The sequence below is a fragment of the Bos indicus genome, chromosome 28 (assembly GCF_029378745.1).
Source record: "Bos indicus isolate NIAB-ARS_2022 breed Sahiwal x Tharparkar chromosome 28, NIAB-ARS_B.indTharparkar_mat_pri_1.0, whole genome shotgun sequence".
NCBI lineage: Eukaryota > Metazoa > Chordata > Mammalia > Artiodactyla > Bovidae > Bos > Bos indicus.
In genome coordinates this window covers 13,976,580-13,988,805 of record NC_091787.1, presented here as the reverse complement: position 1 = coordinate 13,988,805, position 12,226 = coordinate 13,976,580, and the positions used below count along the sequence as shown (strand labels likewise).

At 44.1% G+C, this 12,226-nt stretch overlaps 1 long non-coding RNA gene across 1 annotated transcript; it reads left to right on the top strand.

Annotated features, from left to right (window-relative positions):
- The first annotated feature begins 49 nt into the window (after positions 1-49).
- On the top strand, positions 50-8,193 carry LOC139180306 (uncharacterized). The gene is made up of 2 exons (XR_011564602.1): positions 50-330; positions 6,358-8,193. It is a non-coding gene; the product is annotated as an uncharacterized lncRNA (long non-coding RNA).
- Positions 8,194-12,226: the final 4,033 nt, after the last annotated feature.

The following is a 12,226-nucleotide window of genomic DNA, read 5'->3' as shown; positions in this document are numbered from 1 at the left end:
GCGTCCGGGGGCGGGGCCACCAGGACGCCATTGTGACGCACACGGATTGGCCGTCCAGGCGCAGGGCAGGGCCGGGGCATGCTTAGCGACCCGCTGCAGGGAGGGGTGCTGCGGGACGTGGGCGAGCCCTTGGGAGAGAAGAGGCCTTTTGTGGCAAGTTTGAGGCTTTAGTGGTACTGACTGGGAGGGTCTCCCAGTGAGCTCAAAGAATGTCGAGACAGAAGACTAGCGTGGTAGAAGGAAATGAGAGTCATTTCCTGGCGAGAAAGAAGGAGGGAACCAGGAACATCGGAGACCGATGAAGGCGGATCGAGCGACCGCAGCCGCAAGGTGTGCTCTCTAGGGTCTACTCTGCACTGTCACGTGACATCGGCTAGCTCTGTTAACTGGTTCCTTCAGAGGGCAGGGCAGGCCTGGGGCAGAGGAAGTCACCGCGGAACCCTTCACTTCTGGAGGAAACGCGGTCCAGGCCAGTGTCGTTTGGTTTCCTGCTACATCCAGGCCAGCTGTTTCTGCTCTAAACAAGACACATTGACCTTTCCAGCCCTTGGTAACGAGTTATTTGGGTTAGGTAGTGTCAGGGACCAAGAGTTGTCATATTCTGTTACAAAAGCAGCTGAGTGATCTCCTTTTGTTTTTCATCTTAATTATGCTCAGATTTAGCGTTAAAAAGTAAAGGAGCCCCGACAACCATCGTGGGTAGCTGGCCTGAATCCCCGGATGAACATAAGCGACATCATGGAATTTTGATGTCAAATGAGGTATCTAACGAGACGGAAGGTGAAGAAATTTAAGACTAACTGTGCATGAACAGTAAACAGACATGCAAACACAAAAAGACCAAACATCCCTTCTCTAGCTAACATGAGTGACTATTGCTTTTCCAGTGACAACTCTAGTCCTGCTCCATTCCTCCTGCTTTTCAGATAACAATTAAATCACCATTTCCTTGGGCCCTCCCCCAAATCACCTACATACACCCAAACACTACAATAAGCCCTTTTAATTTTTTTTAAGATTTTTTTTTATGTGGACCATTTTAAAACTCTCTACTGTTACTGTTGTATGCTTTCGGTTTTTGGCTAAGAAGCGTGTAGGATTCTTAGCTCCCCGAGGGGAGGATCCAACTGGCACCCCCATGCTTTGGAAGGTGAAGTCCTAACCACGGGCCTTTGAGTAAGTCCCAGTAAGCCCCTTTTAACATTAACTTCCTAAGATACCCAAGGGTTCCCCATAGTGTCAGATCTCCCTGGCTACAACAGTTAGTCCTATATTGTTGACCATAACTGTGTTTTGGTAGTTGTGGGCATCACATTTATGAATTATACATAACCATACATTTATGGGTATAGATAATTACATTTATGAATTATATATACGGGCTTCTCTGGTGGCTCAGAGGGGTAAAGCATCTGCCTGCAATGCCGGAGACCTGGGCTCAATCCCTGGGTGGGGAAGATCCCCTGGAGAAGGAAACGGCACCCCACTCCAGTATTCTTGCCTGGAAAACCCCATGGACCGAGAAGCTTGGAAGGCTACAGTCCATGGAGTCGCAAAGAGTCAGACACATATGGTTATGTATGCATAACCATACATTTATGGATATAGATAATTACATTTATGAATTATATATAACCATACAAAACCTTAGAGCCTTTATTCTGAAGAGAAATGGAAAAAAAAACATTGTGAATAGTAAAATGAGGCAAGATCTTGGTATATACTGATGTTGAAGCTGAAACTCCAATACTCTGGCCACCTGATGGGAAGAGCTGACTCATTTGAAAAGACCCTGATGCTGGGAAAGATTGAGGGCGGCAGGAGAAGGGGATGACAGAGGATGAGATGGTTGGATGGCATCACCGACTCAATGGACATGGGATTGGGTGGACTCCGGGAGTTGGTGATGGACAGGGAGGCCTGGCATGCTGCAATTCATGGGGTCGCAAAGAGTCCGACAGGACTGAGCAGCTGAACTGAACTGAACTTGGTATATAAAAAACTTGTATGCTAAATGCAATATGGGATTGTAGTTTCGATTCTGAAACAGTGGAAGGACATAAATGGTAAAATCAGATTAAAGTCTGTAGTTTAATTAAGAGTATCATATCAGTGTGAATTTCTTAGTTTTGACAAATATGCCATGGTTATATAGACATTAAATACAGGAGACATAATGCAGTGTATACAGGAACTCCCTATACTAACTTTGCAACTTTTTTTTTTCTTTTTTTAGTATTTATTTGGCTATGATTCGTCTTAGTTCCAGCAAGAGGTCTCTCTGGTTGTGGTACATAAGCTCAGCTATTCTGTGGTATGTGGGAATCTTAGTTCTCCATGTGCTCAGTCCCTCAGTCATGTCTGACTTTTTGTAACCCCATGAACTGTAGCCTGCCAGGCTCCTCTGTCCATAGGGTTATCCCAGCAGGTATACTGGAGTGGGTTACCATTTCCTCCTGCAGAAAATCTTCCTGAGCCAGGAATTGAACCCATGTCTCCTATGTCTGGCATTGACAGGCAGATTCTTTACCTCGGAGCCACCTGGGAAGTCTTTAGTTATCCAGTTCAGTTCAGCTCAGTTGCTCAGTTGTGTCCGACTCTTTGCCACCCCATGGACTGCAGCATGCCAGGCCTCCCTGTTCATCACCAACTCCCAGTGTTTACCCAAACTCATGTCCATTGTCAGTGAGTCAGTGATGCCATCCAACCACCTCATCCTCTGTCATCCCTTTCTCCTCCTGCCCTCAATCTTTCCCAGCATCAGGGTCTTTTCAAATGAGTCAGCTCTTCACATCAGGTGGCTAAAGTATTGCAGTTTCAGCTTCAACATCAGTCCTTCCAATGAACACCCAGGACTGATTTCCTTTAGGTGGACTGGTTGGATCTCCTTCCTGTCCAAGGGACTCTCAAGAGTCTTCTCCAACACCACAGTTCAAAAGCATCAATTCTTTGGCACTCAGCTCTCTTTATAGTCCAACTCTCACATCCATATATGACTACTGGAAAAACCATAGCCTTGACTAGATGGACTTTGTTGGTAAAGTAATGTCTCTGATTTTTAATATGCTATCTGCTGCTGCTGCTAAGTCGCTTCAGTCGTGTCTGACTCTGTGCTACCCCATAGACGGCAGCCCACCAGGCTCCCCCGTCCCTGGGATTCTCCAGGCAAGAACACTGGAGTGGGTTGCCATTTCCTTCTCCAATGCATGAAAGTGAAAAGTGAAAGTGAAGTCATTCAGTCGTGTCCAACCCTCAGCGACCCCATGGACTGCAGCCTTCCAGGCTCCTCTGTCCATGGGATTTTTCCAGGCAAGAGTACTGGAGTGGGGTGCCATTGACATTAAGCAGTGTGAAATAAGCCAGTCACAAAAAGACAAATATTGTATGATTCCACTTACATTAAGTATCAAAAGTAGGTTCACAGAGCCAGAAATTAGAATGGTGATGTTTCCAGAGATTGGGAGGAGGCAGAAAATGGGGAGTTGTTAATACATAGTTTCAAGTTTTCAAGATAAAAATGAGCTGTGAAGATTGGTTGCACAAAACTGAATGTACTTAACACTACCTAACTTAGAAATGGTTAGGTACACAACTTTATGTACTTTATGTTGTGTACCTGACAAAGTTAAGCTTCTCAGTCATATTCACCACATTTCAAGTGCTTAACAAGCCTGTGTGGCTAAATGGCCCCCTTATCACACAGAGCAGCTTGAGACAAAGGATAAAGAGGACTAGAAATCCCTATCTTCAGGTGCCACTCTGAAAGCGCTGCTAAGATATAAAATAAAGTAACAAGAGCTTTTTCCCAACCATGTCTACACACCTGATCCGTACAGGCTAGCGCAGACCTCTCGTACTCTTGGGTCCTAGGATTTGGACCAGTCAACGACTCCCCTAAATCTCTGCCCTATTTTTAGGTATTCTCCCCAAACACGACCCTTTCTGGCCCCCTGCTTAGCAGCTCAGTCTCTGCTCTATGTCATTGCCTTTCTTCACTCAGCCTGGAGGATTCAGTTCAGTCGCTCAGTCGTGTCCAACTCTTTGCGACCCCATGAACCACAGCACACCAGGCCTCCCTGTCCATCACAAACTCCCAGAGTCCACCCAAACGCATGTCCATTGAGTCGGTGATGCCATCCAACCACCTCATCCTCTGTCATCCCTTTCTCCTCCTGCCCTCAATCTTTCCCAGCATCAGGGTCTTTTCAAAGGAGTCAGTTCTTTGCATCAGGTGGCGAAAGTATTGCAGTTTCAGCTTCAACATCAGTCCTTCCAATGAACACCCAGGACTGATCTCCTTTAGGATGGACTGGAGGATTATAAACTGTTACGTAAGTCTTAGGTGTGGTGTGTGTGCTGTGCAAGGGTGCTAAGTTGTTTCAGTTGTGTCCTGCTCTTTGTGAAGCTATGGACCATAGCCCTCCAGGCTTCTCTGTCCATGGGATTTCCCAGGCAAGAATACTGGGGTGGGTGGCCATCCCTGCCTCCAGGAGATCTTCCTAACCCAGGGATTAAACCCAGGTCTCCTGCAAGGCAGGCAGATTCTTTGCCATCTGAGCCACCAGGGAAACCTTACGTGTGGTGAAAGTGAAAGTTGCACAGTTGCATCCGACTCTCTGCGACCCTACGGACTGTACGTCCGTGGAATTCTCCAGGCCAGAATCCTGGAGTGGGTAGCCTTTCCCTTCTCCAGGGGATCTTCCCAACCCAGGGACTGAACCTGGGTCTCCCTCATTGCAGGCAGATTCTTTACCAATTGAGATATCAGGGAAGCCCCTAGGTATGGTACTCAGACTAATTAAAGTGATTAGTGTTAAATGCTTAGTCGTGTCTGACTCTGCAACCCCATGGACTGTAGCCCTCCAGGTTCCTTTGTCCATGGGATTCTCCAGGCAAGAATACTGGAGTGGGTTGCCATTTCCTTCTCCAGGATATCTTCCCAACCCAGGGATCGAACCCGAGTCTCCCACATTTCAGGCAGATTCTTTACCATTTGAGCCACCAGGGAAGTACTACTTACCTCAGAAGAAAAGCTTGTTTCCTTGAGGAAGTTTCCCTTGTATGCAGAAGGAAATGCAGTTTTCTGGGGTGCTAGTCATTCACTGTAACTCTGTGGATGTGATATCTCTCAGAAGGAAGTCACCAGAGACTTCTTCTAACTCCGTTGGTCACCCTGTGAACTTCTATCCCACAGTGGATTCTTTCACACTGGACTTAGTCTAAGCCAGCGTCTAAAATTTAAAAGCAGCTTTTATGAAGTTGTCTCATTTGTGAAAAGCACAAATATTCAAAATCTCAGGGTGAAAGAGGGATGGGCAGCATCAAGGTTTGCTCTTAACTCTCCTTCTTGGGATTAAATGTGATTGGCTTTTATTTACAATTTTTGGTACAATTTAGGATTGCTCACAGGTGCTTGATAATATATTTTAGACAAGTGATGGGAGTTGTATTGTTTTTGTAGTTAATCTTTGTATTTTATTATGATGTTATTTATTCAAAGTTTCAGTTCTCATAGTCTTTTTAGTTACATGTGATTCCTGAGAATTTTTATTCTTTGTATCTTGGTCTTGCCATGAGGCTTGTGGGATCTTAGTTCCTCAATGAGGGACTGAACACAGGCCCTCGGTAGTGAAAGTTCAGAGTCCTAACCACTGGACTGCCAAGGAATTTCCAAGAATTTTTATTTATAATTTTTTAAACTTTTATTCTTAAGAATAAAAATCCCTGAGCTTTGTGGTATGCTCTCTAAAGGCAAGCACAAACAATTTAATTCTCTTTATCATCTGTATACTTTCTCTAACTTCTTCCCTATGGGTTATGCTCTAACAGTGACCTGGAATTTATGGTCTTGAGATGGATCTATTTATTTTCTACTACTATGTGGATCCCTTCAAACCCATGAGTGGGAGTTTCAAGGACTGGGTGGTATGGGATGGGAGCCCTGATCAGTGATGTCTCCATCCTTTGGAAACTGCAGATTGACGATAATGGGACATACACCTGCCAGGTGAAGGACCCACCTGATGTTGATTTGGCAGCAGGGAACAGGGGAGCTCTGGCTCACTGTTGGGTACACTGTTCACCTCTCTGACCTCCACTTCCTGGCTCTGGCCACTGGCTTTGCCTGTGCATCAATGGTCATAATGATAATTGTGATTCTCTTCCAGCATTTCCAGAAAAAGTGATGGGGTCATAAAGGGATGTATTTAAAATCAAAAGAAAGAAAGCTCAACCAAGAAAAAAGGTCTCTATTGAGGAAAAACAGACGAACATTCTTAGATGAAAACTGAAAATTTGTTAGAACAAGAACCCTAAGATAAGTTAAAGTTAATGAGACCTTCTCTTTGGCTTTTCCAGCTGTGATCTGTCTTCTAATCATCTCTGCAGTGTACAACCAGGCCTCCCTGTCCATCACCAACTCCCGGAGTTCACTCAGACTCACGTCCAATGAGTCAGTGATGCCATCCAGCCATCTCATCCTTGGTTGTCCCCTTCTCCTCCTGCCCCCAATCCCTCCCAGCATCAGAGTCTTTTCCAATGAGTCAAGTCTTCACATGAGGTGGCCAAAGTACTGGAGTTTCAGCTTTAGCATCATTCCTTCCAAAGAAATCCCAGGGCTGATCTCCTTCAAAATGGACTGGTTGGATCTCCTTGCAGTCCAAGGGACTCTCAAGAGTCTTCTCCAACACCACAGTTCAAAAGCATCAATTCTTCGGTGCTCAGCCTTCTTCACAGTCCAACTCTCACATCCATACATGACCACTGGAAAAACCATAGCCTTGACTAGACGGACCTTTGTTGGCAAAGTAATGTCTCTGCTTTTGAATATGCTATCTAGGTTGGTCTTAACTTTCCTTCCAAGGAGTAAGCGTCTTTTAATTTCATGGCTGCAGTCAGCATCTGCAGTGATTTTGGAGCCCAAAAAAATAAAGTCTGACACTTTCCACTGTTTTCCCATCTATTTCCCATGAAGTGATGGGACCGGATGCCATGATCTTCGTTTTCTGAATGTTGAGCTTTAAGCCAACTTTTTCACTCTCCACTTTCACTTTCATCAAGAGGCTTTTGAGTTCCTCTTCACTTTCTGCCATAAGGGTGGTGTCATCTGCATATCTGAGGTTATTTATATTTCCCTGGCAATCTTGACTCCAGGTTGTGTTTCTTCCAGTCCAGCGTTTCTCATGATGTACTCTGCATATAAGTTAAATAAGCAGGGTGACAATATACAGCCTTGATGAACTCCTTTTCCTATTTGGAACCAGTCTTTTGTTCCATGTCCAGTTCTAACTTGCTTCTTGACCTGCATACAGATTTCTCAAGAGGCAGGTCAGGTGGTCTGGTATTCCCATCTCAGAATTTTCCGCAGTTTATTGTGATCCACACAGTCCAAGGCTTTGGCATAGTCAATAAAGCAGAAATAGATGTTTTTCTGGAACTCTCTTGCTTTTTCCATGATCCAGCGGATGTTGGCAATTTGATCTCTTGTTCCTCTGCCTTTTCTAAAACCAGCTTGAACATCAGGAAGTTCACGGTTCACATATTGCTGAAGCCTGGCTTGGAGAATTTTGAGCATTACTTTACTAGCGTGTGAGATGAGTGTAATTGTGCAGTAGTTTGAGCATTCTTTAGCATTGCCTTTCTTTGAGATTGGAATGAAAACTGACCTTTTCCAGTCCTGTGGCCACTGCTGAGTTTTCCAAATTTGTTGGCATATTGAGTGCAGCACTTTCACAGCATCAGAAACTGATAAAAATAATTTTTAGAATATTGTACAAATTATTAAATGTTACTATCTCAATAAAAGACCACTAAAAGTTGAAAGTTTAAGCCGAAAGCAGATCAAAGGACTATGGCTCGTCAGTGAAATTTGTTGTAGCCAATATGCTTGTTCCCTAATTTTATGTATAGGCATACCTCATTTTATTGCACTTCACTTTATTATGCTTTGTAGATATTGAGGTTTGGGGGGTACTTTTTGTTTTCACTTTTATAAAATGAAGGTTTATGGCAACTCTGAATTGAGCAAGTCTGCTGGCACTATTTTTCTAACAACATTTGCTCCCTTTGTGTCTCTATGTCACATTCTGGTAATTCTCACAATATTTCAAACTCTCCACCAGCAAAAGGATTATGACTTGCCAAAGGCTCAGATGATGGTTGGCATTCTTTTACAATAAAATGTTTTTCAATCAAGGTATGTACATTGGTTTTTCAGTCAGTGTGTAGCTAATATACTACAGCATGGTATAAACATAACTTTTACATGCACTGGGAAATCAAAATTTATGAAACTTGTTTTACCATAATATTTATTTTATTGTGGTTGTTGAGAACCAACCCAAAATATATCTGAGGTATACCAGTGGAGTCTCTACTTCTATAGAGGAATTTAATCCATGCACAGTAGGTGGCATTTGCATTCATACAAATGCTAGGTAACCAAGAGCTACTCAATTATCCAAAACTACTTTGGCCAGTGAGTCAAGTAGTTGTTCTTGGGCTGCTATTGTCATAATGGTAGGATTGGCAAGTCTGCCATGAATAAGTGCCCTTCCAATGGAAGCAAATCTAGTCATGTATGTTACCTCCTGGGAATTCCCATTTAAGGTGGCAATGTGGTTTAATGGAGAAGACAAATGACAAGACCAATGGGAGAATTCAGATTTATTGTGAACGTCCATGGGGACAGTTAGAAATCCTAGTAAGCACTGGCCTTCAATCCACCAGCTGTACAAACATTCATAAACTCATCAAGAGGCCCATTCATTACAGATATAAGAACAGGTGGTATACATAAGATTCCTGCTGGGTTTGATTATTATTAGTGCCATTAATTGGGATTATTCTATTGGCCCTTTCAAGCCAAGGGTCAGTGGTGTCTGGTGAACAATTAGGAAGAAACCATCCTGTTCTATGGACTTTGTTCTCAAAGGCCATACAGAAGGGAGTTCTTTTGCCATGACAAGCAGACCTAATCTACTGGTAAGAACTATTAATATATAGGCAGAATAGGTATGATTAGCTGGATTAAGAGTTACAACACAGGAGAGGTCAAAGCAAGGTACAGGAAAATCTGGTTGCAGAAGTTTGACTCGATAAATATCCAAAGGGGTGCAGCTACAACTAGCTGTAACAGTACTGCTGCTGCTGCTAGGTTGCTTCAGTCGTGTCCGACTCTGTGTGACCCCATAGACGGCAGCCCACCAGGCACCCCCGTCCCTGGGATTCTCCAGGCAAGAACACTGGAGTGGGTTGCCATTTCCTTCTCCAATGCATGAAAGTGAAAAGTGAGAGTGAAGTCGCTCAGTCGTGTCTGACTCCTAGTGACCCCATGGACTGCAGCCTTCCAGGCTCCTCTGTCCATGGGATTCTCCAGGCTTAGCAGAGGTCAAACCACTGGGGATCATTCTGGGTTACAGGAAGTCATGGGGATCTGGGTCACAGGGACTTCTAAGGTCTTCAGGAAAGGTGTGGAAATTGTAATGTTCTTTGATATAATGTTGAGGTGTCTTATGTGGTGCATGGATGAGGCAGGAGATCAATTATCAATTATCAGGAGGTCCTCAAAGGGAGGGGGGCTGTTGGGAATGGGCTTCAGGACAAACATTCGGCTATAAGATGCATCAGCCATCCATGGGAAATCCCCAACCCCACCCCAGCTGAGGGGCCTGGACTTTACTGAGCAAGATTGTCTGACCCTCAGCGACCTGACCCCATGGACTGCAGGCCATTAGGCTCCTCCATCCATGGGATTTTCCAGGCAAGAGTACTGGAGTGGGGTGCCACTGCCTTCTCTGAGCTGTCACAATAGAGATGGCTAAAGGGTCATGGCTGTCATAGACAGATTAGGTTTTCTAATGACCGATCCAACAATCAGAAGTATCCAAGTTCCTCTAGACCATGATCCTTTGAGGGCAGCATTTTGTTTGTGGGGGGGAGGGGGAAGGGGGGAATGGGCCTGTGTTGTGTGGCATGTGGGATTTTAGTTCTGCGAACAGGGATCAAACCTTTGCTCCCTGCATTGGGAGTGCAAAGTCTTAACCACTGGAGTGCCAGGGAAGTCCCAAAAGGGTAGCATTTTTTTGTAGAAATATCAACAAGGTAACTTCTTTTAGCTTCTAAAGAGTCGAGCTTAGCATAACCCAGAACTTTAATAGCAAAGTAGCAAGTAAGAATATGGCATTTAATAATTCTTGAACAAAAAGGCTGTTTTTAATTTGATCTCTCCTGGAAGTAAGGAAGCCATGTTGTTTCCATCACATTCCAAAATTGTGAGCCATGCCAAAGACAAAGCTACTGTCACTGTAAATGTTGTCCATTTTGCCCTTGACTAGGCTATAGGCCCACATGAGTACATATATTTGGCTTATTGGGCCAAAGTAGCCCAAGGCAAAATTGTCACTTCAGTTTCTTCTTTTTTTTTTTTTTCACTTCACTTTCTTAAAGAAGAATGGACATTGCATGTCCAGCACAATAGTTACCATGTTCATCTTTCAAAGAAAAACCATCAGTGAACCGTATAAGTTCAATTATCTAAGGGCATTTCCTATAAGCAGTCATGGCGATGTGGGCGGGTGGGTGCATGAGGGGCACATTTCAACTGCGAGAGAAGAGTAGCAGGGTTAAAGTTATTACACTGGGCAAGAGTGATTTGTGGGGCAGTTCGTTAAGGAGAATTTCATAGAAAGTGAGGTGGCTTACTGCAAGATGTTGAGTATGATAAGGGTTAAGAACCTCATCAGCATGTGGCACAAAATGGTTAAAGAAGATCCCATGACTATTCTTCAGTGATTTTTACAAGAAGGGCAGTTTCAGGTACAGCTTTGAGGTAGGGGTTAAGATATCTGTATCCCAGGCTCCAGGTTCTTGTTGACTATAAAACCCTATGGGTCAGTCGTGATCCACATACTCTTGGGTGAGTACCCCAAGGGAATTCCCTTCTTTTTCATGTACAAAAAGAAAAGGAATTGATAATTGGGGTGTTCAAGGGCAGGAGTGGTTATAAAACTTTCCTTTAAGATTGTAAAAGTCATGTCACCTGAATATTCCAAGGTGATAAGAGATTTATTAGTTTTTAACAAGAATGTAAGGGTTGGGCCATTGGGGAAGTTTAAGGGATCTGGTTGAGAAAATAGCCTGCCAATCCAAGAAAACTTGGCAGCTTGCATTTGGTTTGGGGCTTTGGGAAGTTCAAGATGCCGTGAAGTCTGTCTGATCTAGGTGCAGTCCTTGTTCTGAGAACAGATGTGCTAAAGAAACTTGAGTTTGAACAAAGTGCAATTTTTCCTTAAAGACTTTATGCTCCTTTTTGGCTAGGAGTTTGAGTAAATGGAGACTCTCTTCTTGTGAGGAGGCCTAGGAAGCAGAGCAGAGAAGTAAGTCATCCACACATTCTATTAAAGTGGAGCCTCCAGGGATTTCCCTGGTGGTCCACTGGCTAAGACTGTACTCCCCATGTAGGGGGCCTGGGTTTGATCCTTGATCGGGGAACTAAATCCCACATGCCACAACTAAGACTCAGTGCAATCAAATAAATAATTTTTTCAAGGTGGAGCTTCCAGAGAACTGGATGTCTTCTAGATCAGCCTTCAAAGTTTATAAGGGGAATTTCCTAGTTTCCCAGTAATTAGAACCCTGTGCTTCCACTGCAGTGGGTATGGGTTCAATCCCTGGTCAGGGAGCTAAAGTGCCACAAGACGAGAGGCCATAAATAAAGTTTGTGAGAAATAAGAAGGGTGGAGGTGACTGCAGTCATTCAATTAAAAGATGCTTGCTCCTTGGAAGAAAAGCTATGACAAATCTATAGTATAGTATAGTGAAGTCGCTCAGTCGTGTCCAGCTGTTACCCGTGGACTGTAGCCTACCAGGCTTCTCCATCCATGGGCTTCTCCAGGCAAGAATACTAGAGTGGGTTACCATTTCCTTCTCCAGGGGATCTTCCCAACCCAGGGATCAAACCCAGGTCTCCCGCATTGGAGGCAGACACTTTAACCTCTGAGCCACAGCGTATTAAAATACATCACTTTGCTGACAAAGGTCTGTATAGTCAAAGCTATGGTTTTTCTAGTAGTCATATACAGATGTGAGAGCTGGTCCATAAGAAAGGCTGAGCACTGAAGAATCGACACTTTGAATTGTGATGCTGGAGAAGATTCTTGAGAGTCTCTTGGACTGCAAGGAGACCAAACCAACCAATCCTAAAGAAAGTGAACCCTGAATACTCATT